Source organism: Amblyomma mixtum, chromosome 10 (genome assembly GCF_055824585.1).
Source record: "Amblyomma mixtum isolate Tamu chromosome 10, ASM5582458v1, whole genome shotgun sequence".
NCBI classification, from domain to species: domain Eukaryota; kingdom Metazoa; phylum Arthropoda; class Arachnida; order Ixodida; family Ixodidae; genus Amblyomma; species Amblyomma mixtum.
Window position 1 is genome coordinate 150,893,673 of NC_143021.1, and position 10,539 is coordinate 150,904,211.

Below are 10,539 nucleotides of genomic sequence, written 5' to 3' on the forward strand. Positions count from 1 at the left end.
TCTGCACGTGACTACGGACTCAGTCAGGGCACAGATCATGATCTGAATGTGAGCCCGAGCGCGCCTGAGTGATTCGACTCGTGAGTGAATCCCTCGACCTACGAGCTGGTATGACGGCACACCTGCTCTTCCCTGCAGTTGGCGCCGCTACTGCACCGCAGTGGAGCAGCAGTGTGGTTGCGCTACACACTTATCCAAATATGTAAGGAATTATTATCAGAAATAACAAGGAGTATAAAAGCAATATGATCGAACCCGTAAAAGAAAGCAGAGAAAGAAGGATAATGTCATATAATAGCTTACATGAAAATATGCAGGGAGGAACAGCGCCAGCGAGGTGACTTGGCATCAAGTAACCGATAGAAACGAATTATATAGCAATCTATGGGTTCACAGAAACGCATCTCAAGGACCTCTAAAAAGCTCTGCTTATTCCGGGCTATAGTTGGTAAGGTTGCAAAAACAGACTGCAGGACGAAATGGCAGAGGAGTAGGAACGTTGCTTAGGCATGGACCCACTTCGCAAAGAGTAAATAAACAATGTGTGGAGTATGTATCGATTAAATGTAATCCTGCACGCAAAGTGCTGGTATTAGGAGTAATGTACTTGTGGACGGGAAGCAACAACACGGAGAGAAACGAAGGTTTGTTGAAATGCCTATCCGAGGATGTGAAGCAAATTCGAGGAAAATATTAAATAAAGAGTTTGCTTTCGAAGTCTCTCAGTCTGCTGTTATGTTTTCTTCGTATTTATATACGTGTAGGTCCGCCCTGATTAACCAATCAGATTCCGAACTGGCCGTTTTCTGCTTGTCATGCAGCTCCTCCCCCGAGATCTGTCTTGGCCTCAACTAGCGCGTCGTATTGGTCATTGCTACTGCAGAGAAAATATTTGTTGTGTTGTAGCTGCGAGGCCCGCCAGCAGCATTCAAATGAGACGAATCTGCTTGTCGGTTACGGAGGGCTAACAACAATTGCAGCGGGCTATAAGAGCGGACGCACTGCTCTTATATGTTCGTGTCAAGCCTCTGGTACCGCCGCTCCATCCACCGCCTAGCTGAAAAAGTTCATTGGTTCCAACAGGAATTTCTCCAATTGGCATCAGTTAGGTTTTGGACGCCAATTAGATGCTTCTAGTTCGGTTCAATTGTGTCAAAAATCAGTTGGTTCGAAGTGGAACCGAATATATTTTCTCCCACGACCACTGAGGGACACATTCTGCTTTGTGCCAACATTCTATAGGGAAATTAAAATTACGAGAATTGCGCACTTTTAGGGAAATGAAGCTGAGCAATTCGTCACAAAAGCATCACACGGAAGGAACAGAAGCTCAATGCATATCAAAAGAACGCACTTCTGCTTCCGCTTATATACTCTATTCATGGGACTCTATTGCTGGAGCTTGTCGGTTCACCGAAATTATTTGATTTACTCACGCCAGCAATGATGGTGGAAGAGATGAAAACAATTCAGCAGGTAAAGCTGGTAATATCTTTTCAACAAAAACTTCATTAGTTCCTTGTTGTATGTCTCTAATGAGCAATATGCAGCAGTGAATCTTGCCCCAATTGGAACATCCGAGTGAACGTTTGAAATCATTCACTTTTTTTGTTTGCAATGTTCAAGGCTTTCCATGCGGACAATCCAGATGGAGCTTCAATGTGCTTGAAAGTACACAACTGCGAATTTCGTAACTGGAAAGTCTAACTGGCATCCAATTTTTTTAGTGAAGCAACGGCCACTTGAAACCTCTGCAAACCATTGGAATGTCCAATTGGAATCTCAAGAACCAATTGGATTTATCTTACTCGCTTTGGAAATTCCACTCAGTCCCAAGGTTCCAAATGGTGTTAGTTCCCCCATTTGCACTCTTCGAAACCAATTGGATAATCCAAATGATCAACCAATTGGATTGCTATGAAAATTTGAGTCCGTTTGGATCCAATTGGAACTCGGAACAAACTAAAACGGTTAGAACAAGTTGGAATTCCCAATAGTTTGCAATGTCTCTTTTTTTTTACTGTATTAACGTGCAGAAACGCTCGCGGCGCGTAATCTGACTTGCGTATATTACAGTTTGCTCACTTGCACGCAGATTGCGGTGACAGTTAACGTGAGAGTTTTTACTAAGCCGGAGTGCACCGAACGAAAGTCTCCCTCCCCGGTGAATCCGTGACATGCATTCGTCTCCGCACGCTCGCCGGCTTGGTCATCGCCGCAGCCGCTACACCGCCGCCGTCAAGAAAATGTTTCTTTTGCCCTGCTAATGAGCCATGCCAACAAAATTTCAAGAGCGAGAACAGGTTCCGGGCGTGTGTACTAAGCTCGAATGTGCAAGCACGGAGACGTCCGCTGTGCCCGTCGCTGGTCGACGTCGACTGCCGCCTTCGCTTGCATGGGGGTTGCCCATTGGGCACGTAGGGAACGACGGCGGTCGACATCGCTGTGCGTTATCGTCACGTCGCTCTCTTTCTCGCGCACATGGATCTCGGTCTTTAAATTTGGCATTGTGTGGCTTCATAGCCTACTCGAGTATCGTGACCCATGTCCCTGCTGACTGACCAAAGAGACGGCAAAAAGAACTGCTGTTCTATAATTGCAGGGTGTGAAAGCCGCTCTCCGTCATCGAGCCTTGTTTACTTCACAGCGATGAAGGCAACTGTTAAGTTCGCTGAATTTTCTTAGGCGTCATCCAGTCTCCAGCACAGAGTATACGGAGGCAGACTTTGACATGTACACCTGTCCCTGACCAAATCAAATTCGTAAACCGCGAACGCACGACGGAGGCTCAGTGGCTGTGCCGGCGACACCGCCAGCAGAGCGCTCGTTCCGTCTCCGTCTTGCCTTCCCACCACAGATATCTTTCCAGCAAGCAGCTTTGTGCAGTGTTCAGTGTTTGAGTGCCTGCAGTCGTGTTTGTGGTCAGTGGATGTTATATTTAACCTTCTCGTGTGCCTTCATGTCAGTCATTCGCTCTGTTCATGTACATAGCTTACTGTGAGGACGCAGGTGTACGATGGCCGATCGGTACGCGATGCGGCGCCGATGGGTCATTTGAGCTTTGCGTACTCAGAAGAGGTTCCTGGTTTGGCTGTTGTTGCCACTGGGCGCTCGACCCCTCAACGATAGCTTTCTTATTTTTTTTTTTTAAAGAACGTTGAGTGATTGTTCTCGAGGCATACGTGTGTCCTGCATGCACGTCTGCGGAGAGGAAACGCAACGGAAGGCAGAGGTTTGGAATGCAGCGAATTCAGTGCTACTTGCATGCGTGCTCGGAACCTCTCCTTTTCCAGGTATCTGATTAGCCGATATCCCTTCCGCAGTCTTTGATTAGCTGACGGTCACTTTATTTTCCTTTCCCTAACCATGGATTGGTGAGAAGTATCGCCTGATTAGTTATTGGTTGCTTCCCCCCCCCCCCCTGAAGGCGGAGAAAGAAGGCTTAATTCTAAACGCTCTCGGTTAAGCGGGGGCTGATTTCGTGTAATCAATGGTTGAGAGATGTTGTAAATAGTTTTCTCCTTGCTCGTGTCTTCTTGTTTACTTATGTGTAAATAAATAGTTAACCTTCTTTTCCTGCCGTCGAGTAATGTGAATGTTTGCGAGTCCGAACCATCAATCCATCAAGAAACCCGATTTCATCATCATCAAGTGTCTCCTCACGTCCCCACATGAAGGGGAAACTCAACTGCAACTGAAGCTGTAATGGCGGAATGTTTCGTCAGAAAGCGTCTCTTCCCAAAAGAAAAAAAAAACTCTTCCCAAAGTAAGCCTGAACCCCATTCGAGATGGCATCAGCGCTACAAATGCAGGTTGATTTAGTGTTTTAGACCACGGCACTAAATCCGAGTCACTTTTTTAGTTCGTGAAAGCATTAGATCCCTCTTCAACACGAAAAGCCGATGTCGCTCAACAAGTGGAGGCGTTACGAAACGCGCAATTGGTCGGAATGGTATGACGTCATAAAAGGCAGGAAAATACGGCACGTTAACAAGTCATAGACACTACTAGTACTTACAACCGTACCAGCTACACAGGAATAGAAGAGAATTGGAATATCACAGGAATACTATTGTAATAGAAATCAAAAACAATGGCAATATAAATGGAATAGAACTACAATGATTCCGAATGACCAGATTAAGCTATCTTCGGACGGCTTTATTGGCAACGTTTTGAGGGGGTTGCCCCAATTTGCATGGTGCATTTCTTGCATTCGCTTCGTTGAAAAAAAATTGCTGAGGCTCAGCTTGGCTAAACCTTGGGAATGCGAAGCATCCCACGGCGACGGCGCGAGGTGGAGGCCGGCTCTCTCATCCGATGTCACGTGGTGTGACGTCACGGTGTCACGTGGCGTGACAGCTAGGGGTCTCACGGCGACGGCGCGAGGTGGAGGCCGGCTCTCTCGTCGATGTTACGTGGTGTGAAGTCACGGTGTCACGTGGTGTGACGGCTAGGGGTCCCACGGCGACGCCGCGAGGTGGAGGCCGGCTCTCTCATCCGATGTCACGTGGTGTGACGTCACGGTGTCAGGTGGCGTGACGGCTAGGGCTCCCACGGCGACGGCGCGAGGTGGAGGCCGGCTCTCTCATCTGATGTCACGTGGTGTGACGTCACGGTGTCACGTGGTTTCACGGCTAGGGGTCCCACGGCGACGCCGTGAGTGGTAGCTCTAGCAATATGCTTCGCATAAAAAACAAAAGCAATTATGCGGTCAATGTTGCATTCACATGGATAACTTCATAGAACGGGGAAGCGAGGCGTTCCCACTTACCCTCCTCCCCCACCCCCTCGACTCTACGCCGTGAGGCCATGTGTAGACCCAAGACTCCGGTAGTGTGGCAAGGCGAGTGCTATCGGGGAGAGATGGACTTGATCGTAGCGGCTCGTTATATGGCATAAGCATCTGAGGTTCCGCTAAATACAAAACGTTTAGCGCATCTATTTCTATTGGTAAATAAACAAAAGGTTTTAAAATGGTACAAGTTGTTCAAACTGTTTGCTTAAAGACCCTGAAGATATATGAAAAATATTTACTGTAGTCAAATACAACCACAGAATCAGGCAAATGCCCCTTAATTGACGCCTTCCGACCAATGACGTCCTGGGCATAGGTTCACGATATTGATAGGAGAGCCTCTTATGAGGGGCGTCGGCTATTTCTTTCTTGATTTCCATCGGATTACTGTGCACCTTCTGCAAAAAGCAGGCCGCTGTGGAAAGGGGGTGGCGGCGCGCTTCCTAGTCTCGGATCAGTGAAATATGTATAGGAGGAAAAGGCTCTCTGTTTATTCCTCCTGTGTTTCATTTTTCGGGTTCAGAACACCGCCGTTGGAGAAGCTGCTATAAGTTCTAGCCAAGGCTGAGCATAAGCTGCATGCCTCAGGTTATCTTTGAGTCGTCAAAGCGACAGCGACCGATATTCAGTTATACTGGTTTGTGAAAAAGGAGACAGGTGCAAAATATATTTGTTCCGGAATTACGCTCATCAACAAAATTATCAATAAAAGTAAGACGCCGGCTTGAAAAAAAAGGAAAGTTTAAAAGAAAATTAAAAGTTTTAAGGAAACGAAACTTAAACTTTAATGAATTTCCTTGCCACCTCACTATGGCATTCCTCAGCCTGAGTCTCTTTGGAACGTTAAACCCCTCTAAACCAAACAAACTCAAACCAGTCAAGAAAACTAAGTTTTGTTTTCTCAGAAAAGGTGACAGCGTCAAGTGTTCAACCACGCCAAACACTCAGGGCGAATGTCTTGACAGCGCGCATTTCACGCAAGAGCGCTTCCAAAAATACTTATTAAGGAGCATCGCAGTCCTTTCGTAGTTTCCTTTGCGTGGTCTGTAGTACGTTTTGTGGAATGCGCGTTTCGAGAATTTCTGTTGCACCATTGCAAGAGTACAGAGTTATCAGCCCGTTTTTCACACAAATTACGAAGGCGACCTCGGCCAAAAGTGAAAAAAGGTTTGGAGTTCAGTGAGCTCAATAGCCGAGAGTATCTGTTCTTTGGGAAGACTGGCGCTTATCAAGGCAAAAGATAACAGAAGAAAGCTGACCATACAAAGCCGCCCACAAGCACTGATAAGCGCATTCCTAACAACTGCGTTTGCTGTCGCGAGCGCATGCCTGACTCGTTGGCGCAACGGTAGCGCGTCTGACTCCAGATCAGAAGGTTGCGTGTTCGAATCACGTACGGGTCACATTTATTTTTCCCATGTGTTATAATCGTCGCCAAAGAAAACTTATATTGTTAGTTCCTCAGTCAGGCTCATGATTTTGATTAATATATCATATGACCGTCATTCATACCTCGAATATTTTCCAGTCGCTTTAAATGTTCTATCAAGAACTGAACGACGGGTTCCCAGTATATCGAACCAAATTGAAAACCAATTATTCCAAAAGACCGGAACACAATGGCACTAACTGTATTTTAATTGGTACAAATCATTTCTTAAGCCATGCAATTTTTCTCTCGCACTGTTGCGGCTTAGGTATACGTTGTACTGAGCCGCAGTACAGTTTTTTTTTCCAGGATACGTTGAACGAATCTGCTCAGCGCTTCGTTTTTATTTAACAATAAAAATACGCCGCACTTACCTTAAGAAACATTTCATGCCTGCGTCCGCATTTCGCACGGAAGTAAGGCGTACCTTTTTATGGCATTTTGAAGCCACAGCTACAATACGAGACCTCGTGATTGGATCGCCGGGTGCCTAGTTTTGACCTTCAGCTGAGTTAGAGGTGAAACCATGAAAAATAAAAAAGAAATTGAATCGATGTCCATTACTGGGAGTCGAACTCGCGGCTGAGCTCATTTAAGGGCCGCTCAGCGAGACCACTAGCCTATCGCCGCTTTTTTTTCTTCAGCAGTGTATTTATTACAATGATGCCATGTTTTGTGTACATGAGCTTTCTACAAAGAGTGGCACATCAACACACAACCACGAGAAAATAGTCAATAGCTATACATCACAGCTATAGCGTATAGGTATAGTTATACGCTATAGTCTATAGCTATACATAGCTATACATCATAACACGACACATATAAGCAACAAAGAACTAGAAAGAAAGGCAATAAACAACACAGCACTAAGAGTCAGTACCACCCCGGTACATACTCGGTCTGGGCATACAAGTTTTTTATGTGTACAGTCATTCTAGAGATATGGTCTTTGGCAGAAACAAGTTTCATGCTCGGTCATGCTTGTTTTCCACAGGCTGTGTAATCTAGTTTTAAAAAAAAACATATCTAAGGGCTCATCAACAAATGGTAGTGCAGTGAGAAATGGTACAGAAAGGAGCGTCAAATGAAGCCTTTTTATTTAACGTCTGTTGCATGATGTCCGAAAAGAGTATTTGATCTTTACAACGGATGAAACAAAGCTCAATCGTTTCCGGAGCATCACGAAGGCGTAGACACAAGAATACCTTTTTTCTCTGGCCATGCTTTAACTGGGGACGTCTCAGTGCGTAGCTTAAAGAAAAATGTTTTTGTACATGGCGAGAGGGGCATTTTACGTACTCTCTTGAGTACATTATGTCCCGGTAAACCAAAATACAGAGAGCGATACAGTGGCGGAAGAAAGAGCACACAGATTAAGTCCTTGTAAAACCGTTTCCTCGAAACAGAAAAAAGGAACTCAGGGGAAAAACGAACAAGTAGGAAACGAACAAATGCACCTCACGCATGAATCCCACAAACACGGACGCTCAGAGGTATTAGAAGGCACAATGATGCTCGGTAAAGCATGAACTAAATTTACTTGCAGGAATGCCCGCACTATTGCATTTGTAGTGTCCGGGAAAAACATGAAACCTGAAACCACCTAATATGTAATGCCTCAACAGATCTAAAATGTAATGCCTCAACAGAGGCCTTTAAGGGTAAAATAAATGATGAATGATGATGATGATGAACATACAGGAGGACTAAACCGAGGCCGCCAGCGCTTACAGGCCGGGAAAGGCTATCAGCCCTCAATGATTCAAAAGACGAACCCCACACAAAAGTTGCGTAAAATCTGTGGAAACGTTGGATATGAAGTCTTGTGCAATGCATAATTTGCAGTACAAATAAATTTTAGTGCCGAGAAACAAATTGCATGCGGCAGCCCTGCCAATAATCGAAAGACCATGGGGCACAAATGCCTTAGCGTAGCGCTGAAGAGTTGGCACGCGGTCTTTCTAATAATGTGCACTGTGCTTAGAGGCACTCAAAGGAACGCCAAGGCACTTTGGTGACGTGCGTGTCCATTGTATACAAGCATATTCGGCAAGTGTCCTACCCCACATACCAAACCAGAGACCGCAACTCTTAGAACGATTAATCCGAGCTCCTGACACTGAAGCGAAGTCTTCCGTTAAACGAATTTCCTCATCGATGCTTCACTTATCAGTGCAGAAAAACGCGACGTCATCCGCATAGGCTAAAACCTTCAGTTCGTGACCCATAGTACGAAAACCATGGACAGCTGCACTGTTTATAAGTTGCTCCAAGTAGAATGTGAACAGAGCTGAATTTGAACTGGCTTTGAGATAGAGACAGTCCTTCAGTCCTTAACAATCAAGAGCGTTGAGCAGTCTTTGTAACAAAGGCGTATCCCAGTAGAAAGAACTGAAACAAGATTGGCGTGATTTACAAGAAAAAAAAGAAACGAATGGGACACCTGATCGAATGCCTTCGCCAGGTCTTTTTGGAGCAATGCTGATTGTTCATGAGCGTCGCTGCAATACTGCAACACTGTGCGCGCTATATGTAGATTAGATTGTATGGACCGACCCCTCAAGCCACATGTTTCACGAGGTCCAATCAAAGTAGCCACTGCAAGGTGTAGAGGACTTTAGCGAAGATCTTGTAATCAACATTAGAAAACGAGATAGGTTTGTAACCTTCCAGAAATCGTATATTTTCCTTATCGTCAGTTTTCGGCATTGAGACAATATCACTTTCCGTAAATGACCGCGGCAAAAATCCAACATCAATACTGTGCTCAAAAATTTGTAGGAGAACAGGAGATAACACAGATTTAAAGGTCTTATAAAATTCACCTGAAAGGCCGTCAGGCCCTGGAGTTTTCGATAGTGACAATCGATCAATTGCATCTTCCAGTTCAGCCAAGATTATAAGACCACTCATTATATCGCACTCATCCTCGCAAAGCGGGGAAACCGTAGACGACCAGCGCGCTAAATGAACATCGTCAGCAGTGCTTGAAGGGGCAGAAAAGAAATGAGGTGTAGTGTTTTGAAAACTCAGCTACTATTTCATCTGTACTTGTCACCTGGGCGCCACCACAGCAGAGGTCCGAAACACGTGTCACGTTGTAGTGACGGCAGTCCAGCGGTCAGGAAGACACCAACCAGTCTTGGAAACGAAGCTCTTTATTTGGGCTGACTTGCGCCCACAAAAGAACTGAATCACTCGGCGGCGGCGTAAGCAACAAACGTGCTCGTCGGTCGTCGAACTACGAAATGTCCGCTGCTCGCGGCATCGCTCAATTTAAAGCCGGCAAGGAAACTTCTAGATAACAGGTCAAGATCATCTACGGTAATCTGGAAAAACCTAGATGCAGCCTTTCATGGCTGCGAACAATCGCGATTAGTCTGGTCGCTTCTCGCGCCACGAACAAAAGTGATAACGACCCTCTCCTGCTGCCTTGAGCGTGAACGAACACACACTGCAATGATACGTGGCATTACCCCCCTTCCAAAGAAGCATCGTCTCGATGCTTTAAAATGAGAATAAACACGGACAATGAAAACTTCCAGTCCTTTAGCGTTCATAATATGGCTTCAGGCGTACGACATGTACGACTTCCGGGCGTGTGCGGCGTCGCTGAGATGCTGTCGTGCCGTCGGGGATGACTTCGTAGTCGAGGTCACCGATGCGACGGAGAACCTTGTACGGGCCAAAGTAGCGTCGCAGCAACTTCTCACTCAATCCACGGCGGCGAACTGGCGTCCATATCCAAACACGATCACCTGGCTTATAATGCGTGTCTCGTCGGCGCAGATTGTAGCGTCGGGCGTCGGTGTGCTGCTGGTCTTGAATGCGAAGCCGCGCAAGTCGTCGGGCTTCCTCGGCGCGATGAAGGTAGGCGGCGACGTCGAGGTTGTCTTCGTCAGAAACGTGCGGGAGCATTGCGTCGAGTGTTGTCGTGGGCTTCCTGCCGTATAGCAGCTGGAATGGGGTAAACCTGGTTGTCTCCTGGACGGCAGTATTGTACGCGAAGATCACGTAGGGCAGAATGGAGTCCCACGTCTTGTGTTCGGCGTCGATGTACATGGAGAGCATGTCTGCGATGGTCTTGTTCAGACGCTCTGTGAGTCCGTTGGTTTGTGGATGATAGGCGGTTGTCCTCCGATGGCTTGTCTGGCTGTAGTTTAAAACGGCTTGCGTCAGCTCCGCTGTAAATGCCGTCCCTCTGTCTGTGATGAGCACTTCGGGGGCGCCGTGTCGCAGGAGAATTTGCTCGACAAAAAATTTTGCGACTTCTGTTGCGGTACCATTAGGCAACGCTTTTGCTTCGGCG

At 46.4% G+C, this 10,539-nt stretch overlaps 1 non-coding gene across 1 annotated transcript; it reads left to right on the forward strand.

The window, feature by feature from the left end:
* The first annotated feature begins 6,129 nt into the window (after window positions 1-6,129).
* Window positions 6,130-6,201, forward strand: TRNAW-CCA (transfer RNA tryptophan (anticodon CCA)). Its single transcript has one exon. It is a non-coding gene; the product is annotated as a tRNA-Trp (tRNA).
* Window positions 6,202-10,539: the final 4,338 nt, after the last annotated feature.